Source organism: Balaenoptera musculus, chromosome 3 (genome assembly GCF_009873245.2).
Source record: "Balaenoptera musculus isolate JJ_BM4_2016_0621 chromosome 3, mBalMus1.pri.v3, whole genome shotgun sequence".
Classification (NCBI taxonomy): Eukaryota; Metazoa; Chordata; class Mammalia; order Artiodactyla; family Balaenopteridae; genus Balaenoptera; species Balaenoptera musculus.
In genome coordinates this window covers 63,739,825-63,754,556 of record NC_045787.1, presented here as the reverse complement: position 1 = coordinate 63,754,556, position 14,732 = coordinate 63,739,825, and positions in this window count along the sequence as shown.

The following is a 14,732-nucleotide window of genomic DNA, read 5'->3' as shown; positions in this document are numbered from 1 at the left end:
CAAGACACATATTAATCAAACTATCAAAAATTAAATACAAAGAAAAAATATTAAAAGCAGCAAGGGAAAAGCAACAAATAACATATAAGGGAATCCTCATAAGGTTAACAGCTGATTTTTCAGCAGAAAATCTGCAAGCCAGAAGGGAGTGTCAGGACCTATTTAAAGTGATTAAAGGGAAAAACCTACAACCAAGATTACTCTACCCAGCAAGGATCTCATTCAGATTCGAGGGAGAAATTAAAACCTTTACAGATAAGCAAAAGTTAAGAGAATTCAGCACCACCAAACCAGCTCAACAACAAATGCTAAAGGAACTTCTCTAGGCAGGAAACACAATAGAAGGAAAAGACCTACAATAAAAAACCCAAAACAATTAAGAAAATGGTAATAGGAACATACATATCAATAACTACCTTAAATGTAAATGGATTAAATGCTCCAACCAAAAGACATAGACTGGCTGAATGGAAACAAAAACAAGACTCATATACACATGCTCTTGTCTCTCTACAAGAGACCCACTTCAGACCTAGAGACACATACAGACTGAAAGTGAGGGGATGGAAAAAGATATTCCATGCAAATGGAAATCAAAAGAAAGCTGGAGTAGCAATTCTCATATCAGACAAAATAGACTTTAAAATAAAGACTACTGGGCTTCCCTGGTGGCGCAGTGGTTGAGAGTCTGCCTGCCAATGCAGGAGACACGGGTTCGAGCCCTGGTCTGGGAGGATCCCACATGCCACGGAGCGACTGGGCCCGTGAGCCACAATTGCTGAGCCTGCGCGTCTGGAGCCTGTGCTCCGCAATAAGAGAGGCCGTGATAGTGAGAGGCCTGCGCACCGCGATGAAGAGTGGCCCCTGCTTGCCGCAGCTGGAGAGAGCCCTTGCACAGAAACGAAGACCCAACACAGCCATAAAAATAAATAAATAAATAAATTTTAAAAAAAATAAAAAATAAAAAAATGAAGACTATTACAAGAGACAAAGAAGGACACTACATAATGATCAAAGGATCAATACAAGAAGAAGATATAACAATTCTAAATATTTATGCACCCAACATAGGAGCACCTCAATACATAAGGCAAATGCTAACAGCCATAAAAGGGGAAATCAACGGTAACACAATCGTAGTAGGGAACTTTAACACCCCACTTCCATCAATGGACAGATCATCCAAATTGAAAATAAATAAGGAAACACAAGCTTTAAATGACACATTAAACAAGATGGACTTAATTGATATTTATAGGACATTCCACCCAAAAACAACAGAATACACTTTCTTCTCGAGTGCTCATGGAACATGCTCCAGGATAGACCATATCTCGGGTCACAAATAAAGAGTTGATAAATTTAAGAAAATTGAAATTGTATCAAGTATCTTTTCCGACCACAATGCTATGAGACTAGATATCAATTACAGGAAAAAAAATTGTAAAAAATACAAACACATGGAGGCTAAACAATATGATACTAAATAACCAAGAGATCACTGAAGAAATCAAAGAGGAAATCAAAAAATACCTAGAGACAAATGACAATGAAAACACGATGACCCAAAACTGATGGGATGCAGCAAAAGCAGTTCTAAGAGGGAAGTTTATAGCAATACAATCCTACCTCAAGAAACAAGAAACATCTCAAATAAACAACCTAGCCTTAAACCTAAAGCAATTAGAGAAAGAAGAACAAACAAAACCCCAAAGTTAGTAGAAGGAAAGAAATCATAAAGATCAGATCAGAAATAAATGAAAAAGAAATGAAAGAAACAATAGCAAAGATGAATAAAACTAAAAGCTTTGAGAAGATAACAAAATTGATAAACCATTAGCCAGACTCATCAAGAAAAAAGGGAAAAGACTCAAATCAACAGAATTAGAAATGAAAAAGGAGAAGTAACAACTGACACTGCAGAAATACAAAGGATCATGAGAGATTACTACAAGCAACTATATGTCAATAAAATGGACAACCTGAAAGAAATGGACAAATTCTTAGAAAAGCACAACCTTCCAACACTGAACCACGAACAAATAGAATATATAAACAGACCAATCACCAGCACTGAAATTGAAACTGTGATTAAAAATCTTCCAACAAACAGAAGTCCAGGACCAGATGGCTTCACAGGTGAATTCTATCAAACATTTAGAGAAGAGCTAACACCTGTCCTTCTCAAACTCTTCCAAAATATAGCAGAGGGATGAACACTCCCAAACTCATTCTACGAGGCCACTATCACCCTGATACCAAAACCAAAGATGTCACAAAAAAAGAAAACTACAGGCCAATATCACTGATGAACATAGATGCAAAAATCCTCAACAAAATACTAGCAAACAGAATCCAACAGCACATTAAAAGGATCGTACACCATGGTCAAGTGGGGTTTATTCCAGGAATGCAAGGATTCTTCAATATACGCAAATCAATCAATGTAATACACCATATTAACAAATTGAAGGATAAAAACCACATGAAAATCTTAATAGATGCAGAAAAAGCTTTTGACAAAATTCAACACCTATTTATGATAAAAACTCTCCAGAAAGTGGGCATAGAGGGAACCTACCTCAACATAATAAAGGCCATATATGACAAAACCACAGCCAACATCGTTCTCAATGGTGGAAAACTGAAACCATTTCCTCTAAGATCAGGAACAAGACAAGGTTACCCACTCTCATCACTGTTATTCAACATAGTTTTGGAAGCTTTAGCCACAGCAATCAGAGAAGAAAAAGAAATAAAAGGAATCCAAATCGGAAAAGAAGAAGTAAAACTGTCACTGTTTGCAGATGACATGATGTTATACACAGAGAATCCTAAAGATGCTACCAGAAAACTACTAGAGCTAATCAGTGAATTGGTAGAGTAGCAGGATACAAAATTAATGCACAGAAATCTCTTGCATTCCTATACACTAATGATGAAAAATCTGAAAGAGAAATTAAGGAAATACTCCCATTTACCATTGCAACAAAAAGAATAAAATGCCTATGAATAAACCTGCCTAAGGAGACAAAAGACCTGTATGCAGAAAACTATAAGACACTGATGAAAGAAATTAAAGATGATACAAACAGATGGAGAGATATACCATGTTCTTGGATTGGAAGAATACATTGTGAAAACGCCTATACCACCCAAAGCAATCTACAGATTCAATGCAATCGCTATCAAACTACCAATAGCATTTTTCACAGAACTAGAACAAAAAATTTCACAATTTGTATGGAAACACAAAAGGCCCCAAATAGCCAAAGCAATGTTGAGAAAGAAAAACGGAGCTGGAGGAATCAGGTTTCCTGACTTCAGACTATACCAGAAAGCTACAGTAATGAAGACAGTATGGTACTGGCACAAAAACAGAAATATAGATCAATGGAACAGGATAGAAAGCCCAGAGATAAGGTGACCATATGTGTGTGGGCTTATCTTTGATAGAGGAGGCAAGAGTGTACAATGGAGAAAAGACAGCCTCTTCAATAAGTGGTGCTGGGAAAACTGGACAGCTACATGTAAAAGAACGAAATTAGAACACTTCCTAACACCATACACAAAAATAAACTCAAAATGGATAAAAGACCTAAATATAAGGCCAGACACTATAAAACTCTTAGAGGAATACATAGGCAGAACACTCTATGACATAAATCACAGCAAGATCCTTTTTTACCCACCTCCTAGAGAAATCAAATAAAAACAAAAATAAACAAATGGGATCTAATGAAACTTAAAAGCTTTTGCACAGCAAAAGAAACCATAAACAAGACGAAAAGACAACCCTCAGAATGGGAGAAAATATTTGCAAACCAAGCAACTGACAAAGGATTAATCTCCAAAATATAAAAGCAGCTCATGCAGCTCAATATCAAAAAAAAAAAAAAAAACCCAATCCAAAACTGGGCAGAAGACCTAAATAGAGATTTCTCCAAAGATGATATACAGATTGCCAACAAACACATGAAAAGATGCTCAACATCACTAATGATTAGAGAAATGCAAATCAAAACTACAATGAGGTATCACCTCACACCAGTCAGAATGGCCATCATCAAAAAATCTACAAACAATAAATGCTGGAGAGGGTGTGGAGAAAAGGCAACCCTTTTGCACTGTTGGTGGGAATGTAAATTGATACAGCCACTATGGAGAACAGTATGGAGGTTCCTTGAAAAACTAAAAATAGGGCTTCCCTGGTGGCACAGTGGTTAAGAATCCGCCTGCCAATGCAGGGGACACGGGTTCGAACCCTGGTCCGGGAAGATCCCACATGCCACAGAGCAACTAAGCCCGTGCGCCACAACTACTGAGCCTGTGCTCTAGAGCCCATGTGCCACAACTACTGAGCCCACGAGCCGCAACTACTGAAGCCCGCACGCCTGGAGCCTGTGCTCCGTAACAAGAGAAGCCACTGCAATGAGGAGCCCGCGCACCGCAACAAAGACCCAACGCAGCCAAAAATAAATAAATAAATAAAATAAATTATAAAAACCAAAACAAAAAAACATTGGGAAAAAAAAAACTAAAAATAGAACTACCATATGACCCAGCAATCCCACTACTGGGCATATACCCTGAGAAAACCATAATTCAAAAAGAGTCATGTACGACAATGTTCATTGCAGCACTATTTACAATAGCCAGGACATGGAAACAACCTAAGTGTCCATCGACAGCTGAATGGATAAAGAAGATGTGGCACATATATACAATGGAATATTACTCAGCCATAAAAAGAAACGAAATTGAGTCATTTGTAGTGAGGTGGATGGACCTAGAGTCTGTCATACAGAGTGAAGTAAGTCAGAAAGAGAAAAACAAATACCGTATGTTAACACATATATATGGAATCTAAAAGAAAAAAAATGGTTCTGATGAATCTAGGGAGAGGACAGGAATAAAGAAACACACGTAGAGAATGGACTTGAGGACACAGGGAGGGGGAAGGGTAAGCTGGGACGAAGTGAGAGAGTGGCATGTACTTATATATACTATCAAATGTAAAATAGATAGCTAGTGGGAAGCAGCCCCACAGCACAGGGAGATCAGCTCGGTGCTTTGCGACTAGAGGGGTGGGATAGGGAGGGTGGGAGGGAGATGCAAGAGGGAGGGGATATGAGGATATACATATGCATATAGCTGATTCACTTTGTTATACAGCAGAAACCAACACAACACTGTAAAACGATTATACTCCAATAAAGATGTTAAAAAAAAAAGGTATGTAATAACATGTAGTAACATGTTCTCCTTGTCCTCCTTGAGCTTCCCAAATCACAAGACTTTTTACACAAAAGCATTATCAAAGTAGACTTAATAAATATTTAGTAGGAGGAAAGAGGTTGTTTTATGTTTGTTTGTTTGTGTTTTAAAATTTATTTATTTATTTTTGGCTGCTACTCTTCGTTGCAGTGCGCGGGTTTCTCATTGCGGTGGCTTCTGTTGTTGCGGAGCACAGGCTCTAGGCACACGGGCTTCAGTAGTTGTGGCTCGCGGGCTCTAGAGCACAGGCTCAGTAGTTGTGGCGCACAGGCTTAGTTGCTCCGCGGCATGTGGGACCTTCCCAGACCAGGGCTTGAACCAGTGTCTCCTGCATTGGCAGGCAGATTCTTAACCACTGCGCCACCAGGGAAGTCCCAAGGAAAGAGTTTTAATTGCATACCACACAGGAAACAATTTATAACGCCCCCATTGTGCATTCTCCCCCAAGTCCCTTTATAGGTGGGCAAACATTTGGAATCTTCTTTTCTTTGACCACTTTCTCCAAGAAGCCCTTGGCCTTGCACCTACCTGCTCTCCTTCCTTTATTAGGCAGAGTCTTCTTCATCTGCACAAAGCCTGGATCCCAGCCGAAGCCTTGCTCCTACGCCATACCAGACTTATCAGAGTGTTTACAGCAAAGCAAGCCTCTTCCTACAAAGAAATTCTCACACCAGCAGGCAAGAAGGTAGTGTTTTCTCCATGTGTTAGCTATCCTTTATTATTTGAAAGGTAATACTGTGTTTATTGAATTTCAGCACATAGGTTCAGATTCATCTCTTCAATAGATAATTACTAAGGGTTTTTTTATCTGCCAGGCAATGGGTGAGAAGCTGGGGCTACAGCAGTGAGCAAGACCCAGTACCTGCCCTCAATGAGCTTACAGTCTAGCAGGGAAGAAGGACAAGAAAACACACCTTTTAACTCAGAATGATATTGGAGGATATATTGGTTGTTAGGGGAACACTTTCAAGAGCCACCCCACCCCATCCTGAGGAAGGAAAGTCTAGGAAGCCTTTGCAGAGAAAGTGTTGAGAGGAGGAGGAGGAGGGTGGAGACAGCATTCCACTTAAGAAACAACTGGTCCAAGACCCCGAGGGGAGAAGGAACACAGCCTGCCCCAGGCTGGGACAGCGCACTGTGGCTGCAGTGTACAAAGGGTGAGGAGGGGAAGTGAGGAAAAGATGAAGCTGGAGAAGGAAGCATGGCTGATCATACATGGCCTGTAATGCCACACTGAGGACTTTGGGTTTGTTCATTTGTTTGTTTGCCTGAAGTTAGTGGGAGAGATTTTGAGCAGGCACTCTGCATATTTAGATTTCAATTCTTTAGGGAAAAAAAATCTCATTGGATGAAATATAAGCTAAACCAAACCAAAACAAGACAAAACAAAGTATATGTGTGATCATTGCTGCTTGAATTGTGTACAAAGTGCTTTGAAAGTGCTGTGAGGGGCTGGGTAACTCCCGTGGCTGAGGTGGGCTCAGGAAGTCCTTCTAGAACAGGTGGTCTGGGGATTGAGGAGACACTTCAGCAGTGCAAATACCCTGCCTCCTAAATGTATTGGTTATATTCCAATGCACATCCTTTAATTCTTGAGAACTTTGAAGACAGTATTACTCAAATATCTTCTAAGGTCCCAGTCCCATTTATTATTTATCTGAAGCTCCTGGTGGCTTTCTTTCTTGTCAGGGATATGAATCTGAAGGAATATTAGAGCCCAGAAGATAACTTCCTTGAATAAATTATTATAACATTTTCAACTTCGAGGAAAATCACCAACTACAATAATAATGTTAGGAGTCTTAATCTAATTTTAGTGTTATTTCCTGACTGATCTACAAAATCCTCAAATCCTACAAAAAGGTTGAAGAATGAGTTTGCGTGATCATTAATTTCTTTTTTCAAAAGAAAATAGCTTCTCTTCTCTAATGAGAGCAATATAATAAAAAACGTGAATCTAGTAAGAGAGATTTGAGCATGTAGAAAAGGAAAATAATTTGATAGAAATAGATGTCAGATTTTAATTTGTCAACAAAAGAACTGTGAAAAATAATAGCTAAATAATGTTGAACACTTGCTATGTGCCAAATGCAATTTTTGCGTTTTGTGATTTAATACTCAAAATAGTCCTATGAACTATACACTAGTAGTACCATCATCCCCATTTCACTAACAAGGAAGCAGAAGTTCAGAAAGACTATGCAACTTGCCTAAAGCCATATAGTTATTAAGCAGGAGAGCTGGGATTTGACCTAAGTCTCTCTCCAGAGGTTATGTTTTATTTCTTGTTACGACAGTTCCTCTTCTTAGAGATCTTGGAGATCTTAGCTCCTCCCTTTGGGCTAGATATTGGATACCCAGCGTGGCAAAAGGCTAGAGAATAAGCATATGTGTAGAAGAAGACTAGTACAGAAGGGATAACTTGTATTTAATAAGCCTATTATTCCATCAGCAATCCAATAATTTAATTTTAATGTTAACTTCCAGAGCCTTCTATTCTCTCAAGATCACCATCATCTTTATCGTAACCTGTGGGGTATGGCCCAAAATTATTTATTTTTCCTAGATTTACAATTCTATCCTATTGAGTTATTTTCCATTCTCATCAACCTGTGGGCCATTATTAATTAAGCAGAACTGAATACTTCTCCCAACATGAATTGCTTTCATTTGTTGGGAAGATAGTTTTCTATAGTGCAAGGAGTATAGGATATGGTGAAAAGTGGCTCTGACTTTGAATTCTAGCTCTATCATTTACTCGCTGTATATGCCTAGATAAATTAAACTTCCCAGAGCTCCAGTTGCTTCATCTGTAAAATGGGGACCATAAGACCTACCTTGCAATGTTCTTAAGGATTTGATTACTTAACATCTGCAGGCACCTGTCAAGAATTTGCCAAGAACAGCTTTACTTATGGTGAAATCTGCTTTCTCTAATGCTACCACAGGTTAAACTATTGCAACAGGTTTCTCGACTCTGGCAGGGTTTATTCACAAATATTTCTTCTTTCTTACATAGTATTATATATGAAACCTTTCTGAAAAGGTTTGATTAAAAGAATGACAAGTGATTCTGGTGGTGATGATTAGAGGGTAGGGTTTACTGGCTCCAACTGCCACCTATAAAATGTGTCTATCAGAATCAGATGCCCACTTGGCTCTGTTTCATGTTCAGAACTAGGTGGTTTTTTTAGTAGGATGTCATTTGCTAGAATCCTGGAGGCCTCAGTCAGTTCACTGTTGCTTGAACCCGTGCCACAGACTTAACAGTGATATCTGCCTTTACAGATCAGGAAACTGGTTGGTTTTTAGGCACAATGCCAAGGATCTGAATATGACACACATTTGAACACAGACAAATGACAAGTTTATCCCCTTGTTTGTTGGTTTGTGATTTTTACAACACAAGGCTTCTCTCAGGATCAGCCAGACCTCCCTCCCTGGCGATCTGTGGAACTGGTGATTCCTTAATATCTATTTACCTTTAAATAAGTTGCTGCTGCAAAAAAAATCCAGAATTCTGTGTGCAGTGCTCTACTCTTCAGGTCACTTTAGTTTGCATATTAACGTGAGTTCATTCATATGAATTATAAGCATGTTCCTTTCTATTTAGATGTCTTCTCCACTTCCAATGATGAACGAAATGATTGTGAAATACATAGAGCCTACACATGTTTAATTCTTTCCTTCATGAGTATGTACAGCATATACTCCGAAAAATATCCTTCCAGAGGGTAACACTCAAGCTCCCCACAATTCCATTACCTTCTAACATTGTCTTTTCTTGTCAGGTAGAGGTAGAAGTGTAGGTACTCATGTTGCTTCCTTGTTTTAGTGATCCCACTCACATTTGGTAAAATCTAATTATTTTTTGCTTCTCTTATTAATCTTTTCACATTTAAAGTGTTTTATTTTCAGTGTAGGCACTATGGCACTATCTTTTTAAAATGTAGATTTTTGAAAAAATAGACAAAATGTGCTATAGTTTTTATATAAAAATAATACTATTGGCCAACCGTATCCATGTAGAATTGTTTTCCACTAGTAATGAAGGATGTATGTCAATGGTACAATTGCAGGTTTAGGGAAACATAAATATCCCAGGCCAGATGAGTACCAGCCAGTTAATGCCATTTCAGACAGTGTTATGGTAGCACAAATAGCTCTTCTGTTATTGGATGATAATAAGCTGGTTACTTTTTGAAGGAAGCATCAGGGACAAACAAAAGAGTCTAGAAGGTTTCATATGACAGGCTGCAGTTTCACACTTAATTCCTTCAAATAGTGATAAAAATGGTGATGAAGAATGAAGGCCATGCTAATTGCAGTTCAACAATTCTAGTAGTGCCATTGCTGTATACCAAGGAAACTAGTTTCCATTTCATAACCAATAATGGCTTTCACATTCTGTTGTAAATTGTTCACTCGTTCTAGTGTTTCTTAAGCATCTACTATGTATGAAACTTTGTGTTAGGGTATATTTTGTTCTACTGGATCTTGTGATCAAGTAGAAGAGCCCTCGCACTTTCATATGACAAAGTTATAGTTACAAGGTCAAATTCCATTTTAACAGAATTGAAGTGACATACAAATTATTTTATTTCACTAGAATTTTATGGTATTGAATATGCTTGAATAAGTAAGTTGCTGGCTAATTCTGAGAACTTTTTTTATAATAGTGAAGTTTTCATTATGATGGTATTTATTGTAAGGGGATCTGAACTGTAATATAATACAATTACAATCATAAATATAACTACGAGTGTGTAAGTGCTGAGGGAATACCGTAGAGGAGATTAATTAGAGACAGGTGGTTCTAGGACTCCTCCAAGGGCTTCTGATTGATTTCAGGGGGAGATCCTGGTGCTCTCTAGACCGCTCTTTGCCCCCAGAGGACTCTCCTGCACAGAGGGCTTATGATGGGGAAGGTAAGGGTCTTTGCATCTGCGCCCAAATCAGAAGGATCTTTTGGCTCCAGCTCTTAAGAGTCTCACCTTATTACTTTAAAATAACTAACACTACTAGAAAATACTCTATCATCCATTAAATAACTTACTTTGAGACCTCTGATGATGGAAGTTTTCCCCAATATTGAAAAACAGCTTTTTAAAATGAAGTGACATGCAGATGACCAGGGTCAAACCCCCAAACTCTGCTGAGGAGAGGCATGCTTAATGATGGAAACCATAAGTTATGAAACATTAATGGGTCCTGATTTAGCCCTCACTGGGGCACCATGGTCACTCTGGTGGTCATGCATGAGATCTTACTTCCATTAGAGCAGGAGTGTAACCAATCCACATCCCTTTGTCCTCCCATATACCTACACCTTTCACAGTCTTACATATTTGATAAGAGACTTTCCTAACATTGATCAATGGGTGAACTGCTGGGTATAAGATTTGTTTTGCAGTAAGTTATTTGGATGGATATAAACACTTTTTTTTTTTTTTTAATAAATTTATTTATTTATTTATTTATGGCTGCATTGGGTCTTCATTGCTGTGCACGGGCTCTCTCTAGTTGCAGTGAGCAGGGGCTATCCTCCGTTGTGGTGTGCGGGCTTCTCATTGTGGTGGCTTCTCTTGTTGCGGAGCAGGGGCTCTAGGCGCGAGAGCTTCAGTAGTTGTGGCGCGCAGGCTCAGTAGTTGTGGCGCACGGGCTTGGTCGCTCCGCGGCATGTGGGATCTTCCCGGATCAGGGCTCAAACACGTGTCCCCTGCATTTGCAGGCGGATTCTTAACCACTGCGCCACCAGGGAAGTCCCGGATATAAACATTTTGACCATCACTGACACTAAAGATAATTAAACAATTAACTCAGGGAAATAAAAATATCACTAGGTTTTGCTGGCTACTCTTAGGTACTCTAAGCTTCAGGGAACAGCAGTTAGAAGTTCCTGCCTGACCTTGTCTAGACTGTCCTTGGTCTTGGGGTTATTTTAATGTATCAATACATGTTTAATTTCCATGAATAAGGAGCTGCAACAAAACTAGTCAAAGCCCAAGTTAAACCAGAAAGGAGAATTTTATGGAGCTTTAACTCCCAAAGTACTATAATCAAATATATTGTGTTGACCATCAACTGTCAGGAACTCTGAGTCCCAACTTCAGCTTAGTGATGACTCACTCTGCAATCCCCTGAGTCCCTTAAACCCTCTACTCTTCAGTTTCCCCGCTCGTCTCCCTTTAACATGTATGTAAAGACCATGCAGAAGAAGACTTTTTAAAAATCACCCGTTTTCAAGCATCTGAGTGGGAAATCATTTTATAGGCTCAAAGAAAAGAAACTTTTTTTGAAAAGCAAACTTCTAGCCTGGGTTGACTTTACATCAGTACCAAATTACAGTCTGTTGCCATACAGGGTTAGAAATCAGCAGTCAAGCGAAAGTTAAGTTCCAAGAATCTGCATTGTTAAAGTGCCAGCAAGCAAAAGGTACCTTGTCATGTTTCTAAACCACTGGTAAGATGGGAGCAGGCTGAAGCAGGCAGCTAGGAAAACCATAGGCAGGATGTAACAGAGCCCCAGGGTTAAAAAGAAGAGGTAAGGGGGAAGTGGGATCTATGGCTCAACAAAGTGGTTAACTGCCATCACATGATTCAAATATGTTTATTTCTTAAACCTTCACCCTAGACTGAGGTGGGCAAGGGGCCTCCTTTTTTAGCTATAGATGACTATTAACACAGCAAATAAGGGGAAAGAAAGAAAAAGAAAAAACTGAATGAAAGAAAAGTATTGTATTTGTATTATCAAGAGTGATCAACAATCGATTCCTTAAAGACTGCCAGAACAACATTTCACCATTATTTTCCAGCTCCAGCTACCAGCAGAAACTCCCTGTCCAAGGAGGCTCGTAGCAGCTCTCCAGACAACAGAGAAGGAAGCTGCTTGCTGTAGCCAGCACCTTCAGGATGGCAGACAGCCGACAGGGCATCTCACCCTGAAGGTGTATGTGTGATTACACAAAACCTTCACTTGGTCATTTTTTAGGTGTTTTAATAATGCTGATGCAAAATAAGAGTAAAATTACAGGTGCCAGTTCCCAGTGTAGAATGCTGATAAACAACTTACCATTTTGCAGTGGCTGGTCACATCTGGAGCCTTTTGGGATGCAAAAGTACTGGAAGGATTATTGCAAAACTTAAAGACACTTTTGCTGCCATTACTTTGTTTTTAACCTAAATTAGTGAGGGGTTTTGGGGGGGGTTGGAGGAGGAGTGCTCTTTTAGAGAGTAATAATGCTTATATCATAAACTTATTTAAACACTAATCAGATAGCAAAATGGAAAAGGGAGTTAGGTTTAGAGTAGTTGCTTGAAAACTTTTCTAAATTGACCTTAAATAGACAGAGGCTGTTATAAAACTATGGACTAGTGGATAATAATTTATTAATTTTGGTATGCTATCAAATTTCCCAATTTAAATAACCTGTTTAAACTTGATTTGTCATTGGTGATACCTCTCCTTTGGGTGTTGAATTAGCATGTAACGTACACAACGTAAGAATAATAATATAAATAGAAGTGCTTTGTTCTTATTCTTTATGAAATTATGGTTTCCACAACCACAAAAGAACATTAACATAAGAATAATTAGAGTATTAGAATATAGTTGATATTGTAACTCATTTTTAATAAAGCTCTTCTTTTAGAATATAAATATTTTTCTATATTTTCTGTCCACTTTCAGGTTATTTGGGCCTGGCACCGAGACTAGACATAGATGGAGGGAGAGAGGCTAGAGAGAGTACCTGTAGAAAAGTATCTGTGATTCTTTCGTGTTTTCTGTCAGGTTGCTTAAGGAATAATTATTCATGTATAAAGCTAGTAGTGTATGGTCCTCCTGCTCTCTTTTTTGTGCACCTCCTTTGAAAACATGCAGTTTAAACCTTAGGCTGCAAACTGATCAGAGTCACTGAGGTTTGGTTTCTAGGAGATTATTTCCTGTATCTATCACATAGGGGAATCAGACATTTTAATGAATGCACCTGGTTTTCTATAGCATTACATGGACTGACAGGCCTGGAGTAATCTAAAAAGATTTGGTTAGACTCATCGCCGTCCTCCAGAAATCATTTCCTGTGATATCACGTACTACATTTCTCATAGGACTTCCTTGTCAAGAATATTCCTCTTTTAAGCTAAATAATAACTTATGGGCTTAATAGATTTTATTACTGAATATTGAAGCAGTGTGCCCGGTATGTGAAGCTTTCTAGCTTTCTTCATGCAAATGAGCAGATATGCTTAACAAATCCAGTTTGAGTTTATGGGATAAACAAAGCCACTCTGTTGGCTGGGCCCTGCTAGTACATGTAGACACACGCACGCACTGGCTTGGACATGCATTGGCATCACATGTTACTGCACCAAAAGAGTAATTTGCTGACCGAAATATGCATATCTGAATTAAATAAAGTCCCTTCTGCCGAAAGTCTGATTTTAAGCCCTATGTATTTCCTCTTTTTGGCAATAATGTAAGAAACTTTCTGACTGACTAGGCCAAGAAATCAAAAAGAGCTTGTTTTCCTTCTAGTTTCCACACCCTGCTTATTAATTTGGAGTTATATTATGTGGTTTGTTGTTAAAAAAAAAAAAAAGGACTTACATGGTGAGTGAGGGGAAGGAGGAGATGAACATTTGCTGAGTATCTGACATGTGCTAAGCTCTTCCCATAAATTATCTCATTTATTCCTTACAACAAACTGAAAGGGAACTGTTGTTACTCTTAATGTATAGATGAGGAAACTGAGGCTGAGAGGTTAAATAACTTGACCAAATTTACAGAGCTCATATTTAGAGGAGCCAGAACTTCCATCTGAGTCTAACTCTAAAATTTATGTTTTTTTTTTATACTGGGGTACCTTCTATGGATTGTGAAGCTTCATAAAGGGAGGACCAGAGGATAGAATTCATTTGGAGGGTAACACCTCATATTGTTTGAGTTACATTTTCAAATCTAGTTAGTAAATCTATGTGCTGCAAATTGAACTTGTTCTTGAATCTTCTATGTTGCAGTCTGCATTTTACAGTTGGAAAAACACATCTAGAAAGAGTTCATCTTGGTAGCTACAAAGGACGGTTGGAAATTTTTGCTTTTGGTACAATAAAGTCTATGGTGTTCTTGGTAATGACCTTTCAACTGAGGTATTAATGATTTAGCCAAAGTTCTACTTATAGCCAGGAAGAGAAAACCAATCAAGGGGAGTCTATTGTGAGGTAAAAACAGGCCATCTTCTGGTCATCCTAGGGAAAAAAAATCAGTGTTCAGCCCATACACTGGATTAAGAATGAGACCTAGAACCAAGGTACTTCCTCTGTCTCCCCTGTGACCACATGATGTACTATTTTTGCTTCTCTCTACTCCATTCTCCAGCATTCCCTGCCTACTCATCAGTGTGCTCATGGTTGAAAATGGCCACCATAGATCCCAATTTCTCATGATCACCAGATTGC